Below are 11,815 nucleotides of genomic sequence, written 5' to 3' on the forward strand. Positions count from 1 at the left end.
ATAGGATGTATAGGGCACATACTGTATAGGATGTACAGGGCACATGCTGTATAGGATGTATAGGGCCCTTGCTGAATAGGATGTACAAGGCACATACTGTATAGGTTGTACAGGGCACATGCTGTATAGGATGTATATGGCACATACTGTATAGGATGTATAGGGCACATACTGTATAGGTTGTATAGGGCACAAGCTGTATAGGATGTAAACGGCAGGACAGGAAACCCAGCTGATGCACCAGTGTGGGACTGCTCTAAGCTTGTATGGAACTGTTGCATTTCAGTTCCTTAAAATCCGGTAATTCTTAGCGTCTGTCTCATTCAGGACTTTCTTTATGCACTTTAAACGTGTTTTGTATTTTGCATTGTGGATACCTTTTTAATGTCAATTTTATGAGATGTTTTATTTAATGAAAATATTGTGAAAAAAAATTTACTTCACTATTATATGCTCTAATTTTTTTCACTTTTATGTGAACGCCACAGAGACATCCGGGTTGATTCAAGACTCCGAGCGCCTGATAAGTTGTATTCCTCTTTTTGTTCACATGCTGTATAGATTGTACATGGCACATACTGTATAGGATGTATAGGGCACATGCTGTATAGGATGTATAGGGCACATGCTGTATAGGATGTATAGGGCACATACTGTATAGGATGTATAGGGCCCATGCTGTATAGGATGTATAGGGCACATACTGTATAGGATGTATAGGGCACATACTGTATAGGATGTACAGGGCACATACTTTATAATATGTATGGGGCACATTCTGTATAGGTTGTATAGGGCTCATACTTTATAGGATTTATAGGGTGCATGCAGTATAGGATGTATAGGGCACATGCTGTATAGGGCACATATAGGATGTATAGGGCACATATAGGATGTATAGGGCACATGCTCTATAGGTTGCACAGGGCACATGCTGTATAGGATGTACAGGGCACATACTTTAAAGATTGTATGGGGTGTATGCTGTATAGAATGTATAGGGCACATGCTCTATATGTTGTACAGGGCACAAAAAGGATGTACAGGGCACATGCTCTATAGGTTGTACAGGGCCTATGCTGTATAGGATGTATAGGGCACATACTGTAGAGGTTGTATAGGGCCCATGCTGTATAGGAGGTAAAAGGTTGGTGACAATTAATAATTGACACCTAGAAAGCGCAGCTGTACTCCAACTATAATAATTCTGCAACACTTCTTAGTGCGCTATATTTGCATATTTTATTTTAAAAATGAGCAATTTCATAATCATAACAATGCATAAAATTAGACAAACAAAACATACAACATATAACATAAAATAAAATTTGAGGCAATCATATGAAGCAATGTTATAGTGTCTCTAATGAGGCTTATATGGCTTAGATTCTGATTCTGAATGTCTCTTTGAAAATGAGGCAATATAGGTATAATTACCAGACCCAGTTTAAAAGTATATGGGTCTCCTCTGGATCTTCGTAACAACACAGTTCCTTTTTCTGAGCACGCTACCTCCCTCTGCTGAGGGGGACTGCTCCATGTGCTGAGTGTCCACATGTGGCAAAATATGATTTTTTTTCTCATTCCGTGTGGTAAAATGTGAATTTTGGGCTTATTTTGCGTGTCTTACTGTGTATTTTGGCTCATTCTATGTGGCAAATATGACTTTTGGCTCATTCTGTGTGGTAAAATGTGAATTTGTGGCTCATACTGTGTGGCATATTGTGTATTTTGGCCTATTCCATGTGGTAAAATGTGAATGTTTGGCTCATTCAGTGTGGTAAAATGTGAATTTGTGGATCATATTGTGTGGCATATTGTGTATTTTGGCTCATTCTATGTGGCAAAGTCTGAATTTTGGCTCATTCGGTGTGGTAAAATGTGAATTTTTGGCTCATACTGTGTTGCATATTGTGTATTTTGGCTCATTCCATGTGCCAAATATGAATTTTGGCTCATTCTGTGTGGTAAAATGTGAATTTGTGGCTCATACTGTGTGGCATATTGTTTATTTTGGCCCATTTCCTGTAGCAAAATATTAATTTGTGGCTCATTCCGTGTAGTAAAATGTGAATTTTTGGCTCATTCTGTGTGGAAAAATGTGAATTTGTGGCTCTGTGTGGCATATTGCGTATTTTGGCCCATTCCATGTGGTAAAATATGAATTTTTGGCTCATTCTGTGTGGTAAAATGTGAATTTTTGGCTCACTTCGTGTGGTAAAATGTGAATTTGTGATTCATACTGTGTGGCATATTGTGTATTTTGGCCTATTCCATGTGGAAAATATGAATTTTGGCTCATTCTGTGTGGTAAAATGTGAATTTGTGGCTCTAACTGTGTGGCATATTGTGTATTTTGGCCCATTCCATGTGGTAAAATATGAATTTTTGGCTCATTCTGTGTGGTAAAATGTGAATTTTTGGCTCACTTGTGTGGTAAAATGTGAATTTGTGATTCATACTGTCTGGCATATTGTGTATTTTGGCCCATTCCATCTGAAAAATATGAATTTTGGCTCATTCTGTGTTGTAAAATGTGAATTTTTGGCTCATTCCGTTTGGTAAAATGTGAATTTATGGCTCATTCTGTGTGGTAAAATATGAATTTTCTGCACATTCCGTGTGGCATAATGCATATTTTGGCTTATACTGTGTGGCATAATGTGAATTTTGTCTTATTCCGTGTGCCATAATGTGTAAGGGGCATATTGCACTGGGAGGGGAATATTTTGCACTGGGGGAGATGCCGGTAGATCACCGGTAAGTAAGTGTACAAAAAGTAGATCCCGGGTTACAAAAGTCCGGGCAACCCTGCTGTATAGGATGTATAGGGCCCATGCTGTAGAGGTTGTATAGGGCCCATGCTGCATAGGAGGTAAGAGGTTGGTGACAATTAATAATTGACACCTAGAAAGCGCAGCTGTACTCCAACTATAATAATTCTGCAACACTTCTTAGTGCGCTAGATTTGCATATTTTATTTTAAAAATGAGCAATTTCATAATCATAACAATGCATAAAAATAGACAAACAAAACATACAACATATAACATAAAATAAAATTTGAGGCAATCATATGAGGAAATGTTATAGTGTCTCTAATGAGGCTTATATGGCTTAGATTCTGATTCTAAATGTCTCTATGAAAATGAGGCAATATAGGTATAATTACCAGACCCAGTTTAAAAGTATATGGGTCTCCTCTGGATCTTTGTAACAACACAGTTCCTTTTTCTGAGCCCGCTACCTCCCTCTGCTGAGGGGGAGCGCTCCAGGTGCTGAGTGTCCAAATGCTTTTGAATGCTTGTTAGCACAGATTCAGGGACATCTCCTTGGTGTAATAACTGGTGACCGGATTATATGGGGCTCCACATGTGGCAAAATATGATTTTTTTTCTCATTCCGTGTGGTAAAATGTGAATTTTTGGCTTATTCTGCGTGGCATATTGTGTATTTTGGCCCATTCCATGTGGAAAATATGAATTTTGGCTCATTCTGTGTAGTAAAAATGTGAATTTGTGGCTCTAACTTTGTGGCATATTGTGTATTTTGGCTCATTCCATGTGGCCAAATATGAATTTTGGCTCATTCTGTTTGGTAAAATGTGAATTTGTGGCTCATATTGTGTGGCATATTGTGTATTTTGGCCCATTTCATGTAGCAAAATATGAATTTTGGCTCATTCCGTGTGGTAAAATGTGAATTTTTGGCTCATTCTGTGTGGTAAAATGTGAATTTGTGGCTCTAACTGTGTGGTGTATTGTGTATTTTTTCTCATTCCATTTGGTAAAATATGAATTTTTGGCTCATTCTGTGTGGTAAAATGTGAATTTTTGGCTCACTTCGTGTGGTAAAATGTGAATTTGTGATTCATACTGTGTGTCATATTGTGTATTTTGGCCCATTCCATGTGGTAAAATATGAATTTTTGGCTCATTCTGTGTGGTAAAATGGGAATTTTTGGCTCACTTCGTGTGGTAAAATGTGAATTTGTTATTCATACTGTGTGGCATATTGTGTATTTTGGACCATTCCATCTGGAAAATATGAATATTGGCTCATTCTGTGTGGTAAAATGTGAATTTTTGGCTCATTCCGTTTGGTAAAATGTGAATTTATTGCTCATTCTATGTGGCAAAATATTAATTTTCGGCACATTCCATGTGGCATAATGCAAATTTTGGCTTATACTGTGTGGCATAATGTGAATTTTGTCTTATTCCGTGTGCCATAATGTGTAAGGGGCATATTGCACTGGTAGGGGAATATTTTGCACCGGGGGAGATGCCGGTAGACCACCGGTAAGTAAGTGTACAAAAAGTAGATCCCGAGTTACAAAAGTCCGGCCAACCCTGCTGTATTGGATGTATAGGGCCCATGCTGTATAGGATGTATAGGGCCCATGCTGTATAGGATGTATAGGGCCCATGCTGAAGAGGATGTATAGGGCACACAAACTGTATAGTATGTATAGGGCATATGCTGTATAGGATTTATAGGGCACATGCTGTATATGAGTATAAGGCACATGCTTTATAGGAGGTATAAGGCCCATGCTGAATGGGATGTATAGGGCACATATAGGCTGTATACAATGTATAGGGCACATGCTGTATAGGATGTATAGGGCCCATGCTGATTACGATGTACAGTATATGGCACATACTGTATAGGATGTATAGGGCACATACTGTATAGGTTGTATAGGGCACAAGCTGTAAGGGATGTAAACGGCAGGACAGGAAACCCAGCTGATGCACCAGTGTGGGACTGCTCTAAGATTGTATTTTTGCATTTTTCAATCCCAGTGATATTGGTGTACCGGCCCCAAGATTTTTGTTGCCATCCCTTACATAGAAATGACCTTCTAGACCTAATTTGTCTCTGTCCCTGCGTCCCCACCATCTCTGTCCCCACCCTCTGGCCCTTCGTCACCACCATCTCTGTCCCTGCATCCCGCCATCCCGCTCAATGCACCTCTGTCCCCGCCATCTCCCTCCCTGCATCCCCACCATTCCTCTCACTGTCCATGAATTTTGCCACAATCTGTGTGGCATAATGTGAATTTTAAGACATTCCAGGTGAATTTTGGCTCATTCTGTGTAGCATAATGTGTAAGGGGCAAGTATAAGGGGTCTACTATTGTGTTCCATAAAGGGTATATGGTGTGGTACACACCCCTATATCCTTTTCATGGCCACACCTCTTTTCTGTAGCTCGCCAATCCAGAGGGGCCCCATGACACTGTTGTACCGGGGCCCAGGATTTCTCTTGGCAGCCCTGCCCATGCTGAATAGGATGTATAGGGCACATGCTGTATAGGATGGATAGGGCACATGCTGTATAGGATGTATAGGGCCCTTGCTGAATAGGATGTACAAGGCACATACTGTATAGGTTGTACAGGGCACATGCTGTATAGGATGTATAGGGCACATGCTGTATAAGATGTATAGGGCACATACTGTATAGGATGTATAGGACCCATGCTGTATAGGATGTATAGGGCACATACTGTATAGGATGTACAGGGCACATACTTTATAGTATGTATGGGGCACATTCTGTATAGGTTGTATAGGGCTCATACTTTATAGGATTTATAGGGTGCATGCAGTATAGGCTGTATAGGGCACATGCTGTATAGGGCACAAATAGGATGTATAGGGCACATATAGGATGTATAGGGCACATGCTCTATAGGTTGTACAGGGCACATGCTGTATAGGATGTACAGGGCACATACTTTAAAGATTGTATAGGGTGTATGCTGTATAGAATGTATAGGGCACATGCTCTATATGTTGTACAGGGCACATAAAGGATGTACAGGGCACATGCTCTATAGGTTGTACAGATCACATGCTGTATAGGATGTATAGGGCACATACTGTAGAGGTTGTATAGGGCCCATGCTGTATAGGAGGTAAAAGGTTGGTGACAATTAATAATTGACACCTAGAAAGTGCAGCTGTACTCCAACTATAATAATTCTGCAACACTTCTTAGTGCGCTATATTTGCATATTTTATTTTAAAAATGAGCAATTTCATAATCATTACAATGCATAAAATTAGACAAACAAAACATACAACATATAACATAAAATAAAATTTGAGGCAATCATATGAGGCAATGTTATAATGTCTCTAATGAGGCTTATATGGCTTAGATTCTGATTCTGAATGTCTCTTTGAAAATGAGGCAATATAGGTATAATTACCAGACCCAGTTTAAAAGTATATGGGTCTCCTCTGGATCTTTGTAACAACACAGTTCCTTTTTCTGAGCCCGCTACCTCCCTCTGATGAGGGGAAGCGCTCCAGGTGCTGAGTGTCCAAATGCATTTGAATGCTTTTTAGCACAGGTTCAGGGACATCTCCTTGGTGTAATAACTGGTGACCGCCACCGGATTATATGGGGCTCCACATGTGGCAAAATGCGATTTTTTTTTCTCATTCCGTGTGGTAAAATGTGAATTTTTGGCTTATTCTGCATAGCTTATTGTGTATTTTTGGCTCATTCCATGTGGTAAAGTCTGAATTTTGGCTCATTCAGTGTGGTAAAATGTGAATTTTTGGCTCATACTGTGTGGCATATTGTGTATGTTGGCTCATTCCATGTGCCAAATATGAATTTTGGCTCATTCTGTGTGTTAAAATGTGAATTTGTGGCTCATACTGTGTGGCATATTGTGTATTTTGACCTATTCCATGTGGTAAAATGTGAATTTTTGGCTCATTCCGAGTGTTAAAGTGTGAATTTGTGGTTTATATTGTGTGGCATATTGTGTCTTTTGGCCCATTTCATGTGGCAAAATATGAATTTTGGCTCATTCAGCATACCTCCCAACTTCTGTCCGGAGGAAATAGGGACACTTCGCGCGAGCGGCCGAAAAGGGGGCGGGGCGTATGCAAATGAGGGCACGGCTTATGCTAATTAGCCGGGACCTCATTTTCATACGAGAATAGACGCTGTGCGCGTGCGCACAGCGTCTATTCTACTAGATTGGGGGGTCTCCCAACTGCCACCCCCCGCAGCGGGACAATGCCTGCCGCGGGTGGGACAGCGGGACAGGACCCGAAAATCGGGACTGTCCCTCTAAAATCGTGACAGTTGGGAGGTATGCATTCAGTGTGGTAAAATGTGAATTTTTGGCTCATTCTGTGTGGTAAAATGTGAATTTGTGGCTCATATTGTGTGGCATATTGTGTATTTTGGCCCATTCCATGTGGTAAAATATGAATTTTTGGCTTATTCTGTGTGGTAAAATGTGAATTTTTGGCTCACTTCGTGTGGTAAAATGTGAATTTTTGATTCATACTGTGTGGCATATTGTGTATTTTGGGCCATTCCATGTGGAAAATAGGAATTCTGGCTCATTCTGTGTGGTAAAATGTGCATTTATGGCTCATTCTATGTGGCAAAATATGAATTTTCGGCACATTTTGTGTGGCATAATACTAATTTTTGGCTCATACTGTGTTGCATATTGGCCCTTATTCAGATCTGATTGCAGTAGAAATTTGTTCTCAAAATGGGCAAAACCATGTGCACTGCAGGTGGGGCAGATGTAACCTGTTCAGAGAGAGTTAGATTTGTGTGAGTTATTTTGTTTCTGTGCAGGGTAAATACTGACTGCATTATTTTTACACTGCAATTTAGATTTCAGTTTCAACACACCCCACCCAAATGTAACTCTCTCTGCACATGTTACATCTGCCCCACCTGCAGTGCACATGGTTTTGCCCATTTTGAGAACAAATTTGTACTGCGATCAGATCTGAATAAGGGCCATTGTGTATTTTGGCTCATTCCATGTGCCAAATATGAATTTTGGCTCATTCTGTGTGGTAAAATGTGAATTTGTGGCTCATACTGTGTGGCATATTGTTTATTTTGGCTCATTTCATGTAGCAAAATATGAATATGTGGCTCATTCCGTGTGGTAAAATGTGAATTTTTGGCTCATTCTGTGTGGAAAAATGTCAATTTGTGGCTCTGTGTGGCATATAGCGTATTTTGGCCCATTCCATGTGGTAAAATATGAATTTTTGGCTCATTCTGTGTGGTAAAATGTCAATTTTTGGCTCACTTCGTGTGGTAAAATGTGAATTTGTGATTCATACTGTGTGGCATATTGTGTATTTTTGGCTCATTCCATGTGGTAAAGTCTGAATTTTGGCTCATTCAGTGTGGTAAAATGTGAATTTTTGGCTCATACTGTGTGGCATATTGTGTATTTTGGCTCATTCCATGTGCCAAATATGAATTTTTGCTCATTCTGTGTGTTAAAATGTGAATTTGTGGCTCATACTGTGTGGCATATGGTGTATTTTGACATATTCCATGTGGTAAAATGTGAATTTTTGGCTCATTCCGAGTGTTAAAGTGTGAATTTGTGGTTTATATTGTGTGGCATATAGTGTCTTTTGGCCCATTTCATGTGGCAAAATATGAATTTTGGCTCATTCAGTGTGGTAAAATGTGAATTTTTGGCTCATTCTGTGTGGTAAAATGTGAATTTGTGGCTCATATTGTGTGGCATATTGTGTATTTTGGCCCATTCCATGTGGTAAAATATGAATTTTTGGCTTATTCTGTGTGGTAAAATGTGAATTTTTGGCTCACTTCGTGTGGTAAAATGTGAATTTGTGATTCATACTGTGTGGCATATTGTGTATTTTGGGCCATTCCATGTGGAAAATATGAATTTTGGCTCATTCTGTGTGGTAAAATGTGCATTTATGGCTCATTCTATGTGGCAAAATATGAATTTTCTGCACATTTTGTGTGGCATAATACTAATTTTTGGCTCATACTGTGTTGCATATTATGTATTTTGGCTCATTCCATGTGCCAAATATGAATTTTGGCTCATTCTGTGTGGTAAAATGTGAATTTGTGGCTCATACTGTGTGGCATATTGTTTATTTTGGCTCATTTCATGTAGCAAAATATGAAGTTGTGGCTCATTCCGTGTGGTAAAATGAGAATTTTTGGCTCATTCTGTGTGGAAAAATGTGAATTTGTGGCTCTGTGTGGCATATAGCGTATTTTGGCCCATTCCATGTGGTAAAATATGAATTTTTGGCTCATTCTGTGTGGTAAAATGTGAATTTATGGCTCATTCTGTGTGGTAAAATGTGAATTTGTGGCTCATATTGTGTGGCATATTGTGTATTTTGGCCCATTCCATGTGGTAAAATATGAATTTTTGGCTTATTCTGTGTGGTAAAATGTGAATTTTTGGCTCACTTCGTGTGGTAAAATGTGAATTTTTGATTCATACTGTGTGGCATATTGTGTATTTTGGGCCATTCCATGTGGAAAATAGGAATTCTGGCTCATTCTGTGTGGTAAAATGTGCATTTATGGCTCATTCTATGTGGCAAAATATGAATTTTCGGCACATTTTGTGTGGCATAATACTAATTTTTGGCTCATACTGTGTTGCATATTGGCCCTTATTCAGATCTGATTGCAGTAGAAATTTGTTCTCAAAATGGGCAAAACCATGTGCACTGCAGGTGGGGCAGATGTAACCTGTTCAGAGAGAGTTAGATTTGTGTGAGTTATTTTGTTTCTGTGCAGGGTAAATACTGACTGCATTATTTTTACACTGCAATTTAGATTTCAGTTTCAACACACCCCACCCAAATGTAACTCTCTCTGCACATGTTACATCTGCCCCACCTGCAGTGCACATGGTTTTGCCCATTTTGAGAACAAATTTGTACTGCGATCAGATCTGAATAAGGGCCATTGTGTATTTTGGCTCATTCCATGTGCCAAATATGAATTTTGGCTCATTCTGTGTGGTAAAATGTGAATTTGTGGCTCATACTGTGTGGCATATTGTTTATTTTGGCTCATTTCATGTAGCAAAATATGAATATGTGGCTCATTCCGTGTGGTAAAATGTGAATTTTTGGCTCATTCTGTGTGGAAAAATGTCAATTTGTGGCTCTGTGTGGCATATAGCGTATTTTGGCCCATTCCATGTGGTAAAATATGAATTTTTGGCTCATTCTGTGTGGTAAAATGTCAATTTTTGGCTCACTTCGTGTGGTAAAATGTGAATTTGTGATTCATACTGTGTGGCATATTGTGTATTTTTGGCTCATTCCATGTGGTAAAGTCTGAATTTTGGCTCATTCAGTGTGGTAAAATGTGAATTTTTGGCTCATACTGTGTGGCATATTGTGTATTTTGGCTCATTCCATGTGCCAAATATGAATTTTTGCTCATTCTGTGTGTTAAAATGTGAATTTGTGGCTCATACTGTGTGGCATATGGTGTATTTTGACATATTCCATGTGGTAAAATGTGAATTTTTGGCTCATTCCGAGTGTTAAAGTGTGAATTTGTGGTTTATATTGTGTGGCATATAGTGTCTTTTGGCCCATTTCATGTGGCAAAATATGAATTTTGGCTCATTCAGTGTGGTAAAATGTGAATTTTTGGCTCATTCTGTGTGGTAAAATGTGAATTTGTGGCTCATATTGTGTGGCATATTGTGTATTTTGGCCCATTCCATGTGGTAAAATATGAATTTTTGGCTTATTCTGTGTGGTAAAATGTGAATTTTTGGCTCACTTCGTGTGGTAAAATGTGAATTTGTGATTCATACTGTGTGGCATATTGTGTATTTTGGGCCATTCCATGTGGAAAATATGAATTTTGGCTCATTCTGTGTGGTAAAATGTGCATTTATGGCTCATTCTATGTGGCAAAATATGAATTTTCTGCACATTTTGTGTGGCATAATACTAATTTTTGGCTCATACTGTGTTGCATATTATGTATTTTGGCTCATTCCATGTGCCAAATATGAATTTTGGCTCATTCTGTTTGGTAAAATGTGAATTTGTGGCTCATACTGTGTGGCATATTGTTTATTTTGGCTCATTTCATGTAGCAAAATATGAATTTGTGGCTCATTCCGTGTGGTAAAATGAGAATTTTTGGCTCATTCTGTGTGGAAAAATGTGAATTTGTGGCTCTGTGTGGCATATAGCGTATTTTGGCCCATTCCATGTGGTAAAATATGAATTTTTGGCTCATTCTGTGTGGTAAAATGTCAATTTTTGGCTCACTTCGTGTGGTAAAATGTGAATTTGTGATTCATACTGTGTGGCATATTGTGTATTTTGGCCTATTCCATGTGGAAAATATGAAGTTTGGCTCATTCTGAGTGGTAAAATGTGAATTTGTGGCTCTAACTGTGTGGCATATTGTGTATTTTGGCCCATTCCATGTGGTAAAATATGAATTTTTGGCTCATTCTGTGTGGTAAAATGTGAATTTTTGGCTCACTTGTGTGGTAAAATGTGAATTTGTGATTCATACTGTCTGGCATATTGTGAATTTTGGCCCATTCCATCTGAAAAATAGGAATTTTGGCTCATTCTGTGTGGTAAAATGTGAATTTTTGGCTCATTCCGTTTGGTAAAATGTGAATTTATGGCTCATTCTGTGTGGTAAAATATGAATTTTCGGCACATTCCGTGTGTCATAATGCAAATTTTGGCTTATACTGTGTGGCATAATGTGAATTTTGTCTTATTCCGTGTGCCATAATGTGTAAGGGGCATATTGCACTGGGAGGGGAATATTTTGCACCGGGGGAGATGCCGGTAGATCACCTGTAAGTAAGTGTACAAAAAGTAGATCCCGGGTTACAAAAGTCCGGGCAACCCTGCTGTATAGGATGTATAGGGCCCATGCTGTATAGGATGTATAGGGCCCATGCTGAATAGGATGTATAGGGCACACAATCTGTATAGGATGTATATGGCACATGCTGTATAGG

General features: G+C 39.0%; 1 protein-coding gene across 3 annotated transcripts in view; it reads left to right on the top strand.

The window, feature by feature from the left end:
• Positions 1-11,815, top strand: part of LOC146035234 (uncharacterized) — a 422,801-nt gene that overhangs the window by 321,192 nt on the left and 89,794 nt on the right. The gene's annotated exons all lie outside the window — the stretch shown is intronic.

This window comes from Crinia signifera, chromosome 9 (assembly GCF_055691185.1).
Source record: "Crinia signifera chromosome 9, ASM5569118v1, whole genome shotgun sequence".
Taxonomy (NCBI): Eukaryota; Metazoa; Chordata; class Amphibia; order Anura; family Myobatrachidae; genus Crinia; species Crinia signifera.